Here is a 22,565-nt window from a genome sequence, read left to right on the forward strand (position 1 = left end):
TCTGTAAAGGACCAGATAATAAATGTTTTAGGCTTTATGGGCTACAGGGTCTGTGCCTGAGCAACTCATCTGTGCCGTTATATTACAAAAACAGCCATAGATGATACATAAATGAATGAATGTGGCCCTGTTTCTTTCTTTCTTTTTCTTAGTAGTCTCTACACCCAGTGTGGGGCTCGAACTCATGACCCAAAAATCAAAAGTCCCATACTCTACTGACTGAGCCAGCTAGGTGCCCCTGAATGTGGCTGTGTTTCAATAAAACTATTTACAAAAACAAAAATTAGATTGAGTACGTTGATGACCCCATCATAGACCCACCACTTTTACCATCCATGAAAATAGAATAATAGAAATCTAGGTTGGAGGTCATTTTTTTGTTTTGTTTTTTGTTTTTTTCTTTTCCCCAGAATTTTTGAAGGGCTTGTTTCTGGCTTCCAGTGTTCCTTTTGAAAAGTCCCTTGCCGTTCTGATTTCTTGTTCCTTTGTTTCAACCACCCACCTCTGCTTTTCTTGGCCCACCACTTTCCACTTTCTGCATGTCTCTTACAGGTAGCTTAAATGTAGATTAAATTCTCAACACATTTCCTTATGAGTACAGTGGGGATTATAATATCTGCCTTAGGCTTGTTCTGAGAATTAATGAGGTAAGAACATAAAGTGCTAAAAACAATGTTTGGCATTATAGTAAGCACCTACTAAAGAATTGTTGCTATTATCATCAATATAATCATCATTTTGTAAACTGAAATGCCTTTTTCAGTGATTTTGGCAGTCCCTAACTACCTCTTGCAATTGTAGTGTTTCTATGGTGTAGAGTCTTGATTTCATAGACAAAGGCTGGGATAGCTTGAAGTATTACCAGAAAATTTTAAAGATTAAGGAATGGGAATGGAATAGTCCTGTAACCCTGAGCCCAACAGATATTAGAGTCACATAGGAATTTGGTTCTAAGTTGTATTCTCTGAGTTTGAAAGGAGAGGTCAGGGTGCACGTGTACCTTTCTCCACCCAGGCGATCTCTTACAGGATTGTTAGTGTCAATCATAGTTTTCTAAGTTCTTAACTGTATTTATATTTTCAAAATGAAAGCTTTTCAGCACTGCAGGTTACTTTGCAGTTTTTCTTTTCTTTCTTTCTTTCTTTCTTTTTTTTTTTTTTTTTTAAGAGGGGGAGAGAGTGGAAAGGGGTGGACAGAGGGAGAGGGAGAGAGAATCTTAAGCAGGCTCCAGGCCCATCATAGAGCCCCATATGGGGATTGATCAGATGATCCAGAGATCATGAACTGAGCCAGTTGCCTGACTGACTGAACCACCCAGGTGTCCCTACTTTGCAGTTCTTTTAAAGTGTTATAACTGCCTTTTTATTTTAAATAGTGCTAGTTCTTGCAACCAGCGTTTTATATTTATATAAATATATATATTGATATAAATATATATATTTATACTTTAACAGAGGTAACCAATATTGGTGCCATTTGAAATAGTAGATATGGGGCGCCTGGGTGGTTCAGTGGGTTAAAGCATCTATCTGCCTTCGGCTCAGGTCATGATCCCAGGGTCCTAGGATCGAGCCCCGCATTGGGCTCTCTGCTCTGCAGGGAGCCGGCTTCCTCCTCTCTCTCTCTCTGTCTGCCTCTCTGTCTACTTGTGATCTCTGTCTGTCAAATAAATAAAATCTTAAAAAAAAAAAAGAAATAGTAGATATGAAAAGAGCAGATTTTTCCAGGTTGAAATATTTTTATGTTGAAGCATAGGTTAATTAATTTCCTAAAATTCTCCTTAATTTTGTTTTGTTTTGAGAACAATTTTTGTTTTGTTTTTAGAGTGGCCGGCTGCTAAAGATGTAGAGAGAAGCAGACCTTCAGACCTTCTGTAGTCTATATGGGAAATAGGGAATTACAAAAGTTGTCTTTACTTGTTTAAACATTTTTATATTTGATGAGCCTAAGATTATGAAATACATTTGCCTTACCCCAAAACTTCAGCCTTTTTTTCAGCTGGTTATTTTGCTAGCATTTGGTTCAGTGGTATGAGAAATTCATTCCCACTCCTGGAAAAACAAACACCTTTTAAGGGACACCTACTAATATGCCAGGCATTGTGTTAAGCACCGTTATCTAATTTAATCTCCTAGATGGTCTTTTCTTCCTGACCTTGGTTTCCTATAGTATATTCCTTTTTTTTTTTTTTTAAGATTTTATTTATTTATTTGACAGAGAGAGAGATCACAAGTAGGCAGAGAGGCAGGCAGAGAGAAAGGAGGAAGCAGGCTCCCTGCTGAACAGATTTGGGGCTCAATCCCAGGACCCTGGGATCATGCTTAACCCACTGAGCCACCCAGGTGCCCCAGTATATTCTTAATATAGCAGCTAGAGAGCACCTAGAGAGGTGCTGTTAAATCAGAGATGCTGTTGAAGTCAGGTCATACCATGCTGAAAACCCTCCAGTCTCGTCTTTTTTTTTTTTAAGATTTTATTTATTTATTTGAGAGAGAGAGAGAGAGAATGAGCATGAGAGGGGAGAAGATCAGAGGGAGAAGCAGACTCCCTGTGGAGCTGGAGCCTGATGTGGGACTTGATCCTGGAACTCCGGGATCATGACCTGAGCTGAGTGAGCCACCCAGGTGCTCACCAGTGTCATCTTATTTCTAGCAAAACAAAATCTAAAGTCTTTGCTGTGGCTGTAACGTTCTATGTTGAGCTGTTCTCGTAACTTCTTTGACCTCATCTTTTACTATTTACCCTCTATTCTCTGCCCCAGCTCCTTAGCCTCCTTTTTTTCCCGTTATCATACCCTTTCATTTCTGATTTATTCTGTCTGGAATTGCATGGCTTGTTTCCTCAATTCTGTGTCTTGAATCAAATTTTGCTTTTTTCCTTTTTCCTCTTTTCTGCTTTATTTATTTTGTTTTCTGTCTCATCTATCACTAGGTAACATCATATCATATATTCATTTAATTTGCTTGTTTGATGGTTCTCTTACTAAAATTTAAGTACCATAGGGCAGAGATTTTTTTCTGTCTTGTTCACTGCTGTTTCCACATTCATAGAACGATGCTGGGATACAGAATAAGTGCTCAGGAAATGTTTTCTGAGCAAGTTGTGCAGATGAAGAAACTGAGGGCCAGAAAGGATAAATAATTTGGATAAGGTCACATAGCTTTTTTTTTTTTTTTAAAGATTTTATTTATTTATTTGACAGAGATCACAAGTAGGCAGAGAGGCAGGCAGAGAGAGAGGAAGGGAAGCAGGCTCCCTGCTGAGCAGAGAGCCCGATGCGGGACTCGATCCCAGGACCCTGAGATCATGACTGAGCCGAAGGCAGCGGCCCAACCCACTGAGCCACCCAGGCGCCCCAAGGTCACATAGCTTTTAACTGTCCTGCTGAATGGCTTTATTTTCTACTGTATTTCACCATGCCTTCTTTGCTTATAGACACTATTTGTATGTGTGTGATTATCATGTACGTATTCAGGCTTCTGTGCTTTTCCTCATGTTATTTCCTCAGTGGGAATATTCTTTCTTGCCTCTTACTTACGTAGAACTTTATTTGCAGAAGAAATGGTGATGTAGAGAAGAATCAAGGATATAAAGTTTCTTTGTAGAGGTGGAGGGATGAATACTGTGAGTTAAGGTCATATGGTGGGAGATGCATAATTCAGGGAACAGTTTGGCTAGAATGAGGTTTTGTTAAGGGGTATGATAGAAGGTAAAGTTAGAGACATAGTATTAGGGCCTTTTTACAGGGAGCTTTGAGGTTCTAAGGAGCCGGTGTTTTTATCTTATTGCCCCTTTAAGGTTTTTGAGCAGAAGAGTGATAATGTATAACCCTACTTTTATAAAAATGTTTGATTTTGCTGAGGTGATGAGAATGGGTTGGAGTGGGAAAAGGCTAAAATTAGGAAGATATAGGAGGTTGTTTTTTTTTTTAAGATTTTATTTATTTATTTGACAGAGATCACAAGTAGGCAGAGATGCAGGCAGAGAGAGAGGGGGAAGCAGGCTCCCCGCTGAGCAGAGAGCCCAGTGTGGGGCTCGATCCCAGGACCCTGAGATCATGACCTGAACCAAAGGCAGAGGCTTAACCCACTGAGCCACCCAGGTGCCCCAAGATGTCGGAGATTATTTTGATACAGTCCTGAAGTGAGGCAGTAAGGGCTGAAATTGAGAAGTTAGAGGGCAAATTAAAGCACAGAGATCATATTCTTAAAATATGGCTTATAAAATCCTTACTGTGGACTACAGCATGCTTCATGATATCACCTTTGCTTACACCTGCAACCTTACCTCTTGCCATCTTTCATTCTCTAAGCTGTAGCCACACAAGCTGTTTCTTTTCTTTGAATGAGCTGTTTGTGTTGACTTTAATGCCTTTTGCACTGACTTTCTCATTGCCTAGAGAGTTCTCCAACTCTGGTTCCTTCCTGTCATTCAGGTCTCAGTTTAAACCACCTATCAGGTCTTTCCTGATCACCAGTTTTTTTTTTTTTTTTTTAAAGATTTTATTTATTTGACAGAGAGAGAGATCACAAGTAGAGAGAGAGAGAGAGAGAGAGAGGAGGAAGCAGGCTCCCTGCCTAGCAGAGAGCCTGATGTGGGACTCGATCCCAGAACCCTGAGATCAGGACCTGAGCTGAAGGCAGAGGCTTAACCCACCGAGCCACCCAGGCAGCCCCTGATCACCAGTTTTAAAGCAAACTCCTTCATTGCTGCTGCTCCTCCTGCCTTTTTTTTTTTTTAAGGATTTTATTCATTTATTTATTTTAAAAAGTTAAAAAAAATTTATTTGTTGGAGAGAGCACACAAGCAGGGGGGAAGGGTAGAGGGAGAAGCGGACTCCCTGCATGCAGGGCTTGATCCCAGGACCCCAGGATCATGACCTGAGCTGAAAGCACATGCTTAACCACTGAGCCACCCAGGCACCCCAAAGATTTTGTTTATTTATTTGACAGAGAGTAGAAGCAGGGAAGTGGGAAAGGGAGAACCAGACTCCCCACTGAGCAGGGAGCCCAATGTGGGGCTGGATCCCAGGCCCCTGGGATGATGACCTGAGCTGAAGGCAGTTGCTTAACCAGCTGAGCCACCCAGGCACCTCCTTACTGCTGCTGCTTTCCCCCCCACCCCATCATCATAGTATAAAATCATTACATGGCTTTAAAGAATGAATGAATTTGCTTGAGCATATTTAAAAAAAGTTTTTTTGAGTGTATTCTTTTTTTCCTTTTTTTAGAGATTCTATTTTTAATTTTATTTAAATTTTAGAGAGAAGGAAAATGAGAGTGTGTGCAAGCGAGTGAGGAGGGGAAGGCGCAGAGGGAGAGGGTGATGTAGACTCCACGCTGAGCTCTGAGCCTGACTCAAGGCTGTTCCCAGGATGCTGAGATCGTGACCTGAGCCAAAATCAAGTCAGATGCTTAACCACCTCAGCCACCTAGGTGCCCCCCTAAGCATATTCTTTTATTTTTTTATTTTTAAAAAATTTTATTTGACAGAGACACAGGGAGAGGGAACACAAGCAGGGGGAGTGGCAGAAGGAGAAGCAGGCTTCCTGCGGAGCAGGGAGCCCGATGCCAGCTGGATCCCAGGATGCTGGGATCATGACCCAAGCTGAAGGCAGCCTCATAATGACGGAGCCATCCAGGTGCCCCATGAGCATATTCTTTTTTTTTTTTTTTTTTAACAAGAAGGTCCCATCGATTTTATTTATTTATTTATTTGACAGAGAGATACACAGTGAGAGAGGGAACATAAGCAAGGGGAGTGGGAGGGGGAGAAGCAGGCTCCCCACCCAGCAGGGAGCCCAATGTGGGGCTCAATCCCAGGATACTGGGATCATGACCTGAGCCGAAGGCAGACGCTTAACGACTGAGCCACCCAGATGCCCCCCATGAGCATATTCTTTTAAATGAATCTGACAGTGGTTGATTTTTCTCTGGGCATCTTTCAAATTCAGTATCAGGCAGGCAAATAAAATGAAGAAATATATGTCATTGACTTTGTTTTTCTGTATGACCTGAAAGCACAGTATGAGGCCATGCAAGCGAGTTGGAAGGCTGTTCAATTCAACTGAAGATTAAATAGCTATGTATATAACTGAAGTTGAAATTCTGTTTTCTATAATACTTTTTCACTGGGTCATGGAGAGACCTACTCCTATGAGGGAGCCGCATATAAGTATTATAAATAGGGAGAAGTAAACGCCCTGGGTATCTAATTTCAGTGAATATTTTTCTTCTTAGTAAAGGTGATTTGTCAAATGTAATTAAATGCATTTAACTTTAATACTTTTATAAGATTTTTCACATTCAGGGGCGCCTGGGTGGCTCAGTGGGTTAAAGCCTCTGCCTTCGGCTCAGGTCATGATCCCAGGGTCCTGGGATCAAGCCCCACATCGGGCTCTCTGTTCCACAGGAAGCCTGCTTCCTCCTCTCTCTCTCTGCCTGCCTCTCTGCCTGCTTGTGATCTCTGTCTGTCAAATAAATGAATAAAAATCTTTAAAAAAGAAAAAGAGATTTTTCACATTCATTTTTTTTTACTTTGAATCTTCATCAGACAGGGTTGATTCAGAAAACAGAAGCATGCTACTATGTAATTCTGCATGCTTCCCATTGCTGTCCTTGGTTTTGTTCAGTTTTCTCATAACAATTATCTCTTTTCTGAGATTTCTGATTGAGGGATAACCATATTAAAAATCTATTCTGTTGGGACGCCTGGGTGGTTCAGTTGGTTAAGTGTCTACCTTTGACTCGGGTCATGATCCCAGGGTCTTGGGATTGAGTCCTACATTGGGCTCCTCGCTCAGCGGGGAACCTGCTTCTTGCTCTGCCTGTTCTGCCTGCAGCTCTCTGTGCTTCTGCTCTCTCTGACAAATAAATAAATAAAAAGTCCTTAAAAAATCTTTTTTGTTAGTTTCATTTTTGAAACACATAAGTAATGTAACGTATGGTAAAGAAAACTTCAAATGTTATAAAAGATTATACATTAGAAAAGGGAAATTTCTTTTCATGGCATCTTCTCTGTACCCTGCTCCTCCTTTTTCCCTCCAGTCTTTCTCCTCTTCACCAGTATTGCTGTTAATAACTTGGTATGTGCCTTAATTTTTTTTTAAGAGCTAGAAGGTGGAGGGAGGGGTAGAGGGAGAGAGAGAGAGATCTTAAGCAGGCTCCACACCCAGCATGAAGCCTGCCTGACATGGGGCTCAATCTCAAGAACCTGAGACCATGACCTGAGCTGAAACCAAGAGTTGGGTGGTTAACTGCCTGGACCCCTCAAGTGCCCTCCTGTTTTTTAAAAATTTTGGTAAAATATATAAGAATAAAATATACCATGTTAACTGTTTTAAATAATTTATTTTTTTGTTATTTTTACTTAAAATATTTTTTATTGAAGTGTAGTTGACATGCATTGTTATAGTTTCAGGTGTAAACAATAGTGGTTCAACAACTCTAATAATACCTTATGCTGTGGTGAACATTTTAACCATTTTTAAATGTTCAGTGATATTAAATACATTTACATTGTGCAGCCATCATTACCATTCATTCCCTATAACTCTTGTCATCTTGTAAAACTGAAACTATATGGTTACTACAAAAATAATCCCCCTGCCCATCCCTGGTAACCTCCACCATTATACTTTCTGTCTTTCTGATGAGATGCCTCTTTTATCATATATTTAATTCCCATTTATTCCGTTTTTGGAGTTGTCTTTCTGTTCTGTGTATTTATTTGTGCATCAATATTGTATACCATATGAGATTTCTATTTTATAGTTTTGAGAGCAGGTGGGGAAAGCTCCCCCCCCCTTTTTTTTTTTAAAGATTTATTTATTTATTTTAGAGAGAGAGAAAGAAAGGAGGGGCAGAGGCAGAGGGAAGGGAAAGAGAATCTCAAGCCGACTCTCAGTAGAGCAAGGAGCCTGATGTGGGGCTTGATCCAAGAATCCTGAGATCATGACTTGGGCCAAAATCAAGAGTTCATCTGACGCCACCCAGGTACCCCATCCCTTACTGTATTTTTTTAAGAATTTTATTGGATATTCTCATTTTGATTTCTAGTTCAGTTTTAGAGTCAGACTTTTAAGCTTTGGAAAACATTCTGTTGGGATTTTTATTTTTTATTTAAAGATTTTTATTTATTTATTTGACAGAGAAAGAGAGATCATAAGTAGAGAGTCAGGCCGAGAGAGAGAGGGGGAAGCAGGCTTCCTGCTGAGCAGAGAGCCTGATGCGGGGCTCGATCCCAGGACCCTGAGATCATGACCCGAGCCGAAGGCAGAGGCTTTAACCCACTGAGCCACCCAGGCTCCCCTTTGTTGGGATTTTGATTAGAATTGTTTTGAATCTATAAAATAGTTTGGGGACAATCTGATATCTTCATAATTGAGTCTACCATCCTAGAATATGAGATACTTCTTTACGTATTTTCTGTTTTTATAATTTTTAGAACTTTGCAATTTTCTTCATACTGGTCTTGCATGTTTCTTTTATCTTTGTAAAACTCTGAGAGAGGGGCGCCTGGGTGGCTCAGTGGGTTAAGCCGCTGCCTTCGGCTCAGGTCATGATCTCGGAGTCCTGGGATCGAGTCCCGCATCGGGCTCTCTGCTCAGCAGGGAGCCTGCTTCCTCCTTTCTCTCTGCCTGCCTCTCTGCCTGCTTGTGATCTCTGTCTGTCAAATAAATAAATAAAATCTTAAAAAAAAAAAAAAAACTCTCAGAGAAAAGAAATACCCAAAATTGTTTTCATGACTAGATATAATGGACTTTCAGTGATTCATTTTGCTTTGTCTTCCTTTTGCTTTTTTGGGTTGACAGTACTGCAGAGGCTATTTTTTTCAAATTCATTTTGCCAGTGTGATGATAGAGCTGCTATTACTTACATTTTGTAGGTGGCCCTAGTTGGGAATCAATAAATTCAGCCTTACCCTGGAGTCTAGGACCAATAGTGTCCTTGATCAGGGAGAATTAGTAAGTCCTAGGCTGATATTGCAGATATAAGTCAGTTTAGACTTAAAAAAATTTTTGCTGTTCTACTTTTGTTGAATACATTTCTACACGTGTAATTGCTGGAATAGAGAGTAAAAAAAGACAAATTTACATTCCCGCCAAAAGTATGAGTTCTTGTTTCCCTTTAGCTTTACCAGTAGTGGTTAAGTCTTTTTTATTTTTGTTAATCTGATAGGTCAAAAATGGTATTTTGTTGTTGAGTTTAATTTGCATTTTCTAACTTCTAGCGAGATCAAGCATTTTTTTTTTTTTTTAAGATTTTATTTATTTATTTGACAGAGATCACAAGCAGGCAGAGAGGCAGGCAGAGAGAGAAGGGGAAGCAGGCTCCCCGCTGAGCAGAGAACCCGATATGGGGCTCGATCCCAGGACCCTGGGATCACGACCCGAGCCGAAGGCCGAGGCTTTAACCCACTGAGCCACCCAGGTGCCCCGAGATCAAGCATTTTTTAGTGAGTTATTGACGTGTATTCTTTGTATGTGACTGCCTGTTTATATCCTTTGCATATTTTATTTTATTTTTAAAAAAATTATTTATTTATTTGACACAGAGAGAGAGGGAGGGAAGGGAACACAAGGTGGGGGTGAGGGGGTGGGGAGGGTGGGGTGGGGAGTGGCAGAGGGAGACTCCCAGGACTCCAGGATCATGACACCAGCCGAAGGCAGACACCTAATGACTGAGCCACCCAGCGCCCCATCCTTTGCATATTTTATACATTTTTATGTATTTTATACTGAGTTGTTTTCTTTTTCTTTTTTTTAATTTTCTTTTTTTTTTTTTCAAGATTCTATTTATTTATTTGACAGATAGAGATCACAAGTAGGCAGAGAGGCAGGCAGAGGGAGAGGAAGGGAAGCAGGCTCCCTGCGATCATGACCTGAGCTGAAGGCAGAGGCTTTGACCCACTGAGCCACCCAGGCGCCCCTAAGTGGTTTTCTTTTTTCCTTTGTTTTTAGGATTATGTGTCATGGTTGATAATTTGTCTATTTAGGGATTTTTCTCCAATCTGTCACTTAAATTATTTAATTAATGAATTATCCTACTTTAGTTTTAAACAGTTACTATTTTTATGTAGTTATAGGTGTGTATCTCTTAGTTTTTTCCATTTTGGCTTTCTCTAGTATACTTAAAATGAAATAACTTAGGTGTGAGTTTTAAGGAATATATTTATCATATAAGCCTATTTGTGTCTCTGTAATACCATTTCTGCATTTACGTTTTTTAAGATTTTTTTTTTTTTTTGGACAGCGTGCACATGAGTGCATTTTTGGTGTTGGGAGTTGTGGAGGGAGAGAGAATCTCAAGCGGGCTCCACCCAGCATGGAGCCTGACACACTCAATCCCATACCCGAGATCATGACCTGAGCTGAAATCAAGAGTTGGAAGCTTAACTGTGCCACCAAAGTGCCCCTGCATATGCATTTACCCTTGAACAGCACAGGTTTGAACTGTGTGTGGGGTCCACTTACATCCCAATTTTTTTCAATAAATGTGGTACAGTAAGTACTGTAAGTGTATTTTCTTTTCCTTATGATTTTTAAAAATATATTCTTTCCTCTAGCTTACTTTGTGGTAAGAATACAGTATGTGGCACATATACAAATATGGGTTAATCAGCTGTTTGTTATTGCTAAGTCTTTCTGTCAATAGTAGGCTATTTGTAAAGGTTTTGGGGAGTCAAAAATTATATGCGGATTTTTGACTGCATGAGGGTCGGTACTCTTATCTCCTGCATTGTGCTGTACAAGGGCCAACTGTATTTCATTAATAAAATTATTAGGCTGGGAATGCCTGGGTGGCTCAGTTGGATAAGTGTCTGCCTTCAGCTTGGGTCACCATCCCAGAGTCCTGGGATCGAGTCCTGCATTGGGCCTCTTGCTTGGCAGGGAGCCTGCTTCTCCCTCTGCCTGCTGCTCCCCCTGCTTGTGCTCTCTCTCTCTCTCTCTGACAAATAAATAAATAAATAAAATATTAAAAAATATTATTAGGCTGAGAGTCTGATCAAAACAGGGAATTGTTAAGCAAGAGCACAAAAGAGGCCAAAGTAGATTCATTTATGCTAATCCCATGGAGATTTATCTTAATCTCAATTTTGGCTCTTGGAGAAATGGAATCTTAACCAATCAGGAATCACTGGATCAGTAGTAGTTAGATAATCTGCCTGATAAACCCCTGGCTCCCTAAAGAAAAGTGACCTTGCCATAACCACTTTTTTGCTAGTATAACTTCCTTTATTCTGCTCCTCTCTGCCTGTATATCTCCTTGGAGCTCCTTTCTGTCTGCTAGATTGGATGCTGCTTGCTTGATTCATGAATTGTTAAAGCTGATAGATCATTAAAATTGAAATATATAAAAAATACAAAAAAAGTTGTTAGATTTGCTTTCCTCTTAAGCACTTAACTCTTGATGGAGAGAAAAAATAGACAATGCTTTATCAGTGGGATTTTGTGTTTCCACTTTTTAAGCAGTTAGCTTTTATTATGTGCTTGGTAACTTAGCTTCTCTTAACAATAGTCAGAGTCTGTTAACATTGGAATTTTAAGTGTATTGGGAAGAAACCTTATATAGGTTTCTGTTTCTTAGAAATATTCAGTATTTTAATACCTACTTTGTGTAGATCCCTTTGCCAATTCTGAAGAATGCTGAGTCTGAATTTCTGCTCTCCACAAGTTTGCCAGCTATAAGATGGGCCATGACCCAATGCACTAGATGATATGTCCCTGAATGTTGGAGAAACTTCACTGGAGAAAAAAGAAATTCCCAGTAGTAGAACAGTCTGAGTAAACTGGGTGAAGAAGGTGTGATTTGAGCTGGACCCTAAAAGATGAATGGGATTTTTCTTTGTGCTGACTATGCACGTAGCATTTTATGTACTTTTTTCTCATTTAATCTTTATAGTAACCCTTTAAGACAGTTAGTTTCCATTTGTGTTGTAGAAATGAAGAAACTAGAGATGAGTGTGTATGTTTTTGAGGGGTCTATATATATGTATGAAAATCATTTTTTTAAAAAAAAGGTCTGGAGGGGCACCTGGGTGGCCTAGTGGGTTAAGCCTCTGCCTTCAGCTCAGGTCATGATCTCAGGGTCGTGGGATTGAGGCCTGTGTTGTCTGGGTTGGTGACAAGTGGGGAATCTGCTTGAGATTCTCTTCTTTTCCCTCCCCCTCTTTTGTTACCCAAGCTCACACTAGCATGTATGTACACATGCTTTCTCTTTCTAAAATAAATAAATGAAATCTTAAAAAAAAAAATTAAAGAATACCCAGGGAGGGCCGGGGTGGGGGGGAAACGACACACCTGGCTGGCTTAGTTGGAGTGTGCAACTCTTGTTCTCAGGGTTGTGAGTTCAAGCCCCACTTAGGGTATAGAGATCATTTTAGAAAAAGAAAATCTTGGGGCACAGGGGTGGCTCAGTGGGTTAAGCCTCTACCTTCAGCTCAGGTCATGATCTCAGCGTTGTTGGATAGAGCCCCGCATTGGGCTCTCTGCTCAGTGGGGAGCCTGCTTCCCCCCTCTCTGCCTACTTGTGATCTCTTGTACTCTCTCTCTGTCAAATAAGTAAATAAATAAAAATCTTTTAAAAAAATCTTAAACAGGGGTGCCTGGGTGGCTCAGTGGGTTAAGCCGCTGCCTTCAGCTCAGGTCATGATCTCAGGGTCCTGGGATCGAGCCCCGCATCAGGCTCTCTGCTCAGCAGGGAGCCTGCTTTCTCCTTTCTCTCTGCCTGCCTCTCTGCCTACTTGTGATCTCTCTCTGTCAAATAAATAAATAAAATCTTAAAAAAAAAATCTTAAACAGATAGGTACTTATTTGGAAAAAACACGAAATCACCAGAGTTACTGAGTTTATATTAGTCTGTCCTGGTAGAAAAATAGCAATTTTCTAATATTATTATATCCACAAAGGGTAAAAAATTTTTTGGATACTGCATTGTTAAAATTAGGGGAAAAAGTGTTAGCTGAAAATGCTCAAGATTTCAGTTATTTGGGAGGTTGGATGTATAGAGAGTATGACTGTTATTTTTTATTTATTTCAAAATGCTAAGTATTTCCTTTTTCCCTGTTTATGGGGTGTGACATTTACTCATAATGGTGGTGACAAGGCAGTGCTAGTTTTGCTTTCGAAGTGCTTTTTGTTCCAGGTCACAAAGTTAAGTACTGGTGCAGGAAGGATTTGAACTCAGACTCTCTTGGTTCAAAGTTCTACATCTTGCCTACTGTGCTGTAAAAATGGAGAGACAGGAATTCTAAAGGGAGAAGCAGAGTTTACATAGGAAAGTCAGTATAAAGTATGTTAGGATGTAGTAGTAAACCATTGTGATTGAAGGGAATGTTTATAGCAGGAAATGATGGGAAATAGATGATGAAGGGGAGCTCTTTGAGACCACAGTGTGGATTATCTTGAAAATCAGGACCATTGGGGGCCTGTGTGGCTGGGTTGGTTAAGCACCTGTCTTTGGCTCGGGTCTTGATCTCTGGGTCTTGGGACCCAGTCCTGCATTGGGCTCCCTGCTCAGCGGGGAGTCTCCTTTTCCCTCTTCTTCTGCCACTGCCGGTGTTTGTGCTGTCTCTCTCAAATAAATAAATAAATAAATAAATAAAATCTTAAAAAAACAAACAAACACAAAACAACTAGGACCATTAATGGACATGAGGATAGATGAAAATTATTTATTTTACAAATGTTAAAGGATCATTCTTGAGATGAGTGAGTGAACTTGGAGCATTATGGTTTATTCTTTACAGAGGGTTTTTTTTGTTTTGTTTTTTAGTTTTGTTTTTCGAGAGGGAGAGAGTGCAAGCAGGGTGGGGGGATGGAGGGAGAGGAAGAGGGAATCTTTTTTTTTTTTTTTAAGATTTTATTTATTTATTTGACAGAGAGAGATACAGTAAGAGAGGGAACACAAGCAGGGGGAGTGGGAGAGGGAGAAGCAGGCTTCCTGCCAATCAGGGAGCCCGATGTGGAGTTTGATCCCAGCATCCTGGGATCATGACCTGAGCTGAACGCAGCTGCTTAACCACTTAACCCAGGTGCGGCCAGAGAATCATAAGCAGGCTCGATCTTATGACCCTGAGATCGTCAACTGAGCCAAAATCAAGAGTCTTCCCGATGCTTAGCTGACTGAGCCACCCAGGCGCTCCTACAAGGGTTCTTTAGCCTTAGCTGATCCTTATAATATACCAGATTCTTTTCAGAGGAGAGGATAAAGTCATGTCTTAGCAATTCCTTTGTTTATTTTTTTTAATATCTTAGCAATTCTACTCAAATTTTATCTACGAGGCTTCTTTGAGAATGTTAACAAACACCACTTTTTATTGTGGTAAATATGCATAACAAAATTTACCAGTTTACCAATTTAACCATTTTTAATTACATAATAGTACAAAAACATTCACATTGTTATGCATCACTATCATCTGTCTCCAGAACTTTTTCGTCTTTCCAAACTGAAACTCTTTACCCACTAAACACAAATTTTCCATTCTCTTTTTCTCTAGTCCTTGTAATTACCATTCTACTTTTTGTCTCAATGAACTTAAGTTCATGAGTTACCTCATATAAGTTGAATCATGTAAACTGTCCTTTTGTGTCTAGCTTATTTTACGTGGCATGTTTTCAAGGTTCATCAATATTATAGCCTGTGTTAGAATATACTTCCTTTTTGAAGCCTGAATAATATTCCATTGTATGTATATACTACATCTTTATCCATTCATCTATCTTCTTTGCTTCCTCGACTCATTGGATGTTTAATGTTGTAGTTTAGCCTCCGTGTGTTTGTGTTCTTCTCATTTTTTTTTCTTGTGATTGATTTCTAGTTTCATATCACTGTGGTTGGAAAAGGTGAATGCTATGATTTTAGTTTTCTTAAATTTATTGAAGGTTGTTTTGTGGTCTAGCATGTGATCTGTTTTGGAGAATGTCCCATATGCACTTGAAAAGAATGTGTATTCTGTAGTTTTGGGGTGGGAAATCTGACATGTCCATCTGGTCCAATGTGTCATTTATTTTATTTTTTATTTTTTATTTTTATTTTTTTTTTTAAAGATTTTTTTATTTATTTATTTGACAGAGAGAGATCACAAGTAGACGGAGAGGCAGGCAGAGAGAGAGAGAGAGAGGGAAGCAGGCTCCCTGCTGAGCAGAGAGCCCGATGTGGGACTCCATCCCAGGACCTTGAGATCATGACCTGAGCCGAAGGCAGCGGCTTAACCCACTGAGCCACCCAGGCGCCTCCAATGTGTCATTTAAAGACATTTTGCCCTTATTGATTTTCTGCTTGTGATAATCTGTCCATTGATCTAAAACGAGATGTTGGGCGCCTGGGTGGCTCAGTGGGTTGAGCCGCTGCCTTCGGCTCAGGTCATGATCTCAGGGTCCTGGGATCGAGTCCCGCATCGGGTTCTCTGCTCAGCAGAGATCCTGCTTCCCTCTCTCTCTCTCTCTCTCTGCCTGCCTCTCCATCTACTTGTGATCTCTCTCTGTCAAATAAATAAAAAAAAAAAAAAAAAAAAAATCTTTAAAACGAGATGTTAAAGTACCCTACTATTATTGTATTACTAGCAGTTTCTCTTGTTATGTCTGTTATATTTCTATTATTTACTTAATTGCTTCAATGTTGGGTGTAGATATTTATTTATTTATTTAAAGATTTTATTTATTTGACAGAGAGATCACAAGCAAGCAGGCAGAGAGAGAGGGGGGAGCAGGCTCCCTGCTGAGCAGAGAGCCCGATGTGGGGCTTGATCTCAGGATCCTGAGATCATACCTGAGCCGAAGGCAGAGGCTTAACCCTCTGAGCCACCCAGGTGCCCCTGGGTGTAGATATGTAAAATTTTTCATCTCCGGGGCGCCTGGGTGGCTCATTGGGTTAAGTGTCTGCCTTGGGCTCGGTTCATGATCTCAGGGTCCTGGGATCAAGCCCTGCATCAGGCTCTCTGCTGAGCAGAGATCCTGCTTCCCCCTCTCTGCCTGTCTCTCTGCCTGCTTGTGATCTCTGTCAAATAAAAATAAAAATTCTAAAAAAAATTATTTCTTCTTGTTGGATTGACCCCTTTATCATTATGTAATGCCCTTGTCCCTTGTTACAGCCTTTGTTTCAAAGTCTGTTTTGTCTGATATAAGTATTGGTTGGCTACCTTATCTGTTTATCTATGGATGGAACCTTATGTTACTTCCCTATCTTGGCTGTTGTACTTAATGGTGCAGTAAGAATAGGGGTATATAAATCTTATTGGATTAGTGTTTTTGTTTTCTTTGTGTGAATACTCCAAAGTGGAATTAGTGGGTCACTTGGTATTTCTGTTTTTAAAGTTTTGGGGAACCTCCATACTATTTTCCAGAGTGGCTGCTCCAGTTTACATTTCTGTCACCAGTCCAGGAGGGTTGTCTTTTCTCCACATCCTCACCAGCACTGGTTATTGCTTGTCTTTTTAATATTACTTGATATTTTTTGATTCTGACTAGTATGAGGTGATAGCTCATTGTGGTTTTGATTTGCATTTCCTTGATGATTAGTGACTTGAACATCTTTTCATGGGTCAGTGGGCTGTCTGTATGTCTTTGGAAAAAATGCCTATTTAGGCCCTCTGCCCATTTTTATTTTTTTTTTAAATTTTTAATTTTTGAAAAAGATTTTACTTATTTATTTGAGAGAGAGAGGGGCAGAGATAGCAAGAGAGAGCATGAGTGGGGAAGACAGGGAAAAGCAGGCTCCTTGATGACCAAGGAACCTGATGCAGGGCTCAGTACCAGGACCCTGGGATCATGACCTGAGCTAAAAGCAGACTCCTGACTGACTGAGCCACCCAGGTGCCCTGGTGATTGTTCTTTGGTGTTGAATTGTGTGAGTTCTTTGTATATTTTGGATATTAACTCCCTATCAGATATATTGTTTGCAAATATCTTTTCCCATTCTGTTTTGTTAATAGGTTTTTTGTTTTTGTTTTTGTTATGGGAAAGCTTTTTAGTTCAATGTATCTAGTCCCAGTAGTTCCCAAGTTTTGCTTTTATTTCCCTTGCCCAAGGAGACAGATGAGAAAATATTGCTGAGGTTGATAATCCAAGAGATTGCTGGCTATATTTTCTTTTAGGAGTTTTAGGGTTTCATGTTTTACATTTAGGTCTTTAATTCATTTTTTTTAAAAGAAGATTTATTTGAGAGAGAGAGAGCGAGCAGGAAGAGAGGCAGAGGGAGAGGAGGAGAATATTACGGAGAATCCCTGCTGAGCACACAGCTCAATCTCTTTACTTTTGTATGTGGTGTAAGAAAGTGGTCTAGTGTCATTCTTTTGCGTGTAGCCAGCCATCCAGTTTTCCCAACACCATTCATTGGACAGACTGTCTTTTCCAGTTGTTTGTTCTTGCCTCCCTTGTGGTCAATTAATTGAGCATATGATTGTGGGTTTATTTCTGTTGTCTATTCTATTTCATTGATCTATGTGTCTCTTTTTGTGCCGGTAACAAAGTATTTTCATTTGAAGCTTTATAGCATAATTTGAAATCTGGGATTGTGATACCTCCAGCTTTGTTGTTCTTTCTCGATTGCTTTGATTGTTTGGGTCTTTTGTGATTCTGTACAAGTTTTATAATTATTCTAGTTTTATGGAAAGTCTTACTGGTGTTTTGATAGTGATTGCATTGAGTCTGTAGATTGCTTTAGGTGGTGTGAACATTTTAACAATATTCTTCCAACTGTGAGTATGTGTACCACTACTTTATAAATCTAGTAAATCTCTCAGTTGTCCTTTGGGTTTAAGCAAAAGCTCTTGATAATCCATCATTACCACTTACTTAATTTATTACATGTTGATATAAATTGTGGTAGGAAGGACCTTGTCATTAGGAGAGTGATATTAACTATTAAGTTATAATATGGGAAACCACTTAGTTGGATGATTGGCTCTTATTTTTCATGTAGGTTTTTTTTTTTTTTTTTTAACGATATGACCACCATTATGTTATCCAAATGTTGCATATATCCATCTGGAAGATGGGAATCATCAATGTCTTTCTGTTCCTTGGTTTTCTGCTGCTAGGAACTATTTCTCTTATGTTTTCTAGTTTTGACTAGAGATGCGCTTAATACTGGTCATTTAACCTTTTTAGTCAGTCTACTTTCTTCAATTCATTGATGCAAATGAATTTTAATGTTATTAATGGAAACCTTGCTCACTTTAGCAATCTCATAACGTCATGGTCATTCTGAGTGGAAATATTTCCCATTGTGGTTCACATAAAAAGTTGAGTGAAGTAAGTAATACTTTTTCATAAAATAGAATATTAAAGTTTTTTTTTTAAAGATTTTATGTATTTGAGAGAGATCATGCATGTGTAACAATGAGTGGGGTTAGGGGGAGAGGGAGAGGGAGAAGCACACTCTTCCCTCTGAGCAGGGACCCTGAGATCCTGACTTGAGTTGAAGGCAGATGCTTAACCAACTGAGCCACCCAGGTGCCCCAGAATATTGAGGTTTTAATATTTCTCTAAAAGAAATACCTCTAGAAACATGCGAAGTCAAAGTAGTGAAAACTAAAAACCACTAAATAATGTGTTAATAGGCAAAATTTTTTTTAAGATTTTATTTATTTATTTGACAGAGATCACAAGTAGGCAGAGAGGCAGGCAGAGATAGAGAGGAAGGGAAGAAGGCTCCCTGCTGAGCAGAGAGCCTGACGTGGGGCTCGATCCCAGGACCCCGGGATCATGACCTGAGCCGAAGGCAGAGGCTTTAACCCACTGAGCCACCCAGGTGCCCCAGGCAAAATTTTTTTTAAAGATTTGATATATTCATTTGACAGAGAGTGCACAAGCAGGGGGAGCAGCAGGCAGAGGTAGAAGGAGAAGGAGGCTTCTTGCTGAGCAAGCCCAAAGTGGGGCTCGATCCCAGGACCCCCCGGATCATGACCTGAGCCAAAGGCAGACGCTCAACCGACTGAGCCTTCCAGACACCCTAATAGGCAAATTTTTAACCTAAGTACAAAGTTGTCTAAAGGGTTGCCAAAGAGGTCTGTTTATCTGAGTTATTATAATTATATATCTCCTAAGGAAATGTATAGTGACGTTTGGTATCACATTTTTTTTTAAAGATTTTGTTATTTGACATACAGAGAGAGATCACAAGTAGGCAGAGAGGCAGGCAGAGAGAGGTGGGGGAAGAAGGCTCCCTGCTGAGCAGAAAGCCCAATGTGGGGCTTGATCCCAGGACCCTGAAACCATGACCCGAGCCAAAGGCAAAGGCTTAACCCACTGAACCACCCAGGCGCCCCATTGGTATCACTTTTTAGAATTAGCTAGAAACAGTTGGTGTGTTCAATGCAGAATGACAGTATTGGTTTATATGATAGGCAGAATATGTTAGCCTACCTTACACACTTCAAAATGGAAATCAAGAAGATAGGAGGTGAGCTTCTTAAGGGACATTTTCACTTTTTATAGTCTATGCATATTATAGAATCTGGCACCTAGAATTAGAAGGCACTTAGGAAATATTGTGGAATGAAAGAATGTGAATAGACAATTGCTTTCACACATTAACTCAATCAAGTAAAATTGCCTCTTCTTTTTGGTACATCCCCAACTCTGCCAGTCTTTTAATTTGTCCCTTCTCTGTTCTGCTAATCACTAAAACATTTCCTAAATTATAAAATTTGTTGACATCTTTTGTTGTTTTGTCCTTTACTAATCCTTTTGTCCCTTCTTTTCCTTTCTTTAGGCTTCATTGTCATCTTTTTCCTTTTTAAAAATGATTTTACTGTTGTTTTAGAAGAGCTTAGAAAGGCAAAGAGAGAAACGTATCTGACTAGTCTACTATTCAGTTTTATTCAGTTAACATTTTAATATAAACATTTTTCCAGTTAATTAACATCCTTCTAAATCGAGAAAACAGGGGCACCTGGGTGGCTCAGTTGGTTAGGCATCTGCATTCCCCTCAGGTCATGATCCCAGGGTCCTGGGATTGAGCCCCGTATTGGGCTCCCTGCTTGTTGGGAGAGCCTACTTCTCCCTCTTCCTCTGCCACTTGCCCTGCTTGTGCGCTCTGTCTCTCACTCGCTCTATACTATACATTTCCTTAAACTTTTACTATCCCCTGTTGTTGGAAACTTGGGTGTTACTATTACTACTTAAGGAAACTAGGATAAAATTTTGGTGCATAAAATGTTTTCTCAGCCTGAAGGTGTTTCCTTAGGAACAATACTTAGATATAGCTTCTGGGGCAGTTAAAAAGCTATTAATTATAAAAGTTAAACATGTTCATTGTAGAGCATTTGAAGAATGTAAGGAGTATTAAAGAGCAAGTCAGCTTTAATTACATAATGCTGTGATAACACTGCTTTAATAATTTGGTGTAGGGGCCTTTGGGTGGCTCAGTTGTTAAGCATTTGCCTTCTGCTCCGGTCATGATCCCACGGTCCTGGGAGTGAGCCCTTCATCAGGCCCCCTGCTCAGCAGGAAGCCTGCCTCTCTCTCCACTCCCCCTGTTTGTGTTCCCTCTCTCATTGTGTCTCTGTCAAATAAGTAAATAAAAATCTTAAAAAACAACACAAAATATTTTGGTGTATTTCTTTCTAGAGATATATATTATCTGTCTTTCTGTATATCCTATACATTTAAAGTGTTAGGGCTCTTTCCAGTGGTTGTACTATTTTATTTTTTCATGAGCAAAGTATGTCAATTGACTGTACTTGACAGGATTAAGCATATGCATTTTCCCATCATTCATAAATGTATGTTTCTTTAGAGTGAAACAATGTCTACAGTGTCTACAATTAATGTCTACAATTAATCTCCTCCCAGTTTTTCTTAAATTCAATAGGCTTTTGTCCTCATTACTCTTCTAAAATTAAACTTTGTGACCATATTATCTCCACATTGCTAAATCTGTCTTCTCATTCTACATGATCTCTCAGCCCCTATGCCATTGTTGATTACTTTCTTGCTCTTGAACTGAACCCATTTTACCACTTGCTTTCAGAACATCACATTCTCCTAGTTCTACTCCTATCTCAGGGTCTGTCCTAACTACTGTGTGCTAGTTCCTCCTAATCCTCCTACCTTTCAATGTTAGAATGTTCCAGGGCTCACATCTTGGTTATCATCTTTAAAAAAAAAAACTTACTTGCTCAGCTCATTTAGTTTCTTACACTTTCAAATTGATATCTCCATTTTTGGCTTTTTCTTTGAAGTGTGGACTCATATTCAGTTACCTTACCCAACATCTCCAGTTAGATATCTAATAGTTTTTAAATTTGTCCAAAACTGAGCCCTAATCTCCTTCTAACCCCAAATTTCCAGTTCCCTACCCACCCTCTTGGAGCGAGGAGTCATACAGTAGTCAAGTTGTGGTCACCTTGTCTTATTTATTAATTGCCTAGGTGAGTAGCTACAGAAGTGCCTTAGAATTAGAGGACAGTTAAGCCTTGTGGTTTAGCATACTCAGAAAATACATGCAGAGGGGCGCCTGGGTGGCTCAGTGGGTTAAGCCGCTGCCTTTGGCTCAGGTCATGATCCCAGGTCCTGGGTTCGAGCCCCGCGTCGGGCTTTCTGCTCAGCAGGGAGCCTGCTTCCTCCTCTCTCTCTGCCTGCCTCTCTGCCTACTTGTGATTTCTCTCTGTCAAATAAATAAATAAAAAATCTTAAAAAAAAAATACGTGCAGAGATATTCAGGGTCCATGGTGGACATTAAATAATCTGTTTGTTCTTCCCCCAGTTATTCCTCTGATCTCATTTTTCACTTATTGTTCTCCTCTGTCACTTTTCTTTAGCTTTAATGCTTCCTTGTTGTCCCTCAAACACTCTGGGAAAGCTTCCACCTGCAGGCCTTTGCCTGGAATATTCTTCCCTCTGATATGGCTTATTCCCTGACCTCTTCTCTTTACTTAAATGTCACCTTTTCATTGAGTCCTTAATCACACTATTTAAACTTATAACCCTTATCAACATTGCTAATCTCCTTTTCTACATTATTTCCATAGCCCTTAGTCACCATATAACTTATTATTTTTTAAGATTTTATTTATTTAACAGAGAGATACACAGTGAGAGAATGAACACAAGTAGGGGGAGTGGGAGAGGGAGAAGCAGGCTTCCCCTCAAGCAGGGAGCCCAATGCAGGGCTCGATTCCAGGACCCTGGGATCATGACTTGAGCCGAAGACAGTCGCTTAACCACTGAGCCACCCAGTCTCCCCGTATATTACTTATTTAATTTGTCTCTTCTCCCCATCCTTAGACTAGAATCCTGTATAACCTCCAGAGGGACAGTGATTTTTATCTATTTTGCTCACTGCTGTATCCTTTAGCACCTAGAAGAGTGCCTGACATTTGGTAGGGGGAACTGTGAATGTTAAGAACATAGCATAATGTTATTTAAAAGCTAATGCAGGGGTGCCTGGGTGGCTCAGTGGGTTAAAGCGTCTGCCTTCGGCTCAGGTCATGATCCCGGGGTCCTGGGATCGAGCCCCACATCGGACTCTCTGCTAAGTGGAGAGCCTGCTTCCTCCTCTCTCTCTGCCTACCTCTCTCTCTGCCTACTTGTGATTTCTGTCTGTCAAATAAATAAA

General features: G+C 40.0%; 1 protein-coding gene across 2 annotated transcripts in view; it reads left to right on the top strand.

The window, feature by feature from the left end:
* Positions 1 to 22,565, top strand: part of MGA (MAX dimerization protein MGA) — a 176,461-nt gene that overhangs the window by 18,519 nt on the left and 135,377 nt on the right. The window lies entirely within an intron of this gene.

This window comes from Lutra lutra, chromosome 7 (assembly GCF_902655055.1).
Source record: "Lutra lutra chromosome 7, mLutLut1.2, whole genome shotgun sequence".
Taxonomy (NCBI): Eukaryota; Metazoa; Chordata; class Mammalia; order Carnivora; family Mustelidae; genus Lutra; species Lutra lutra.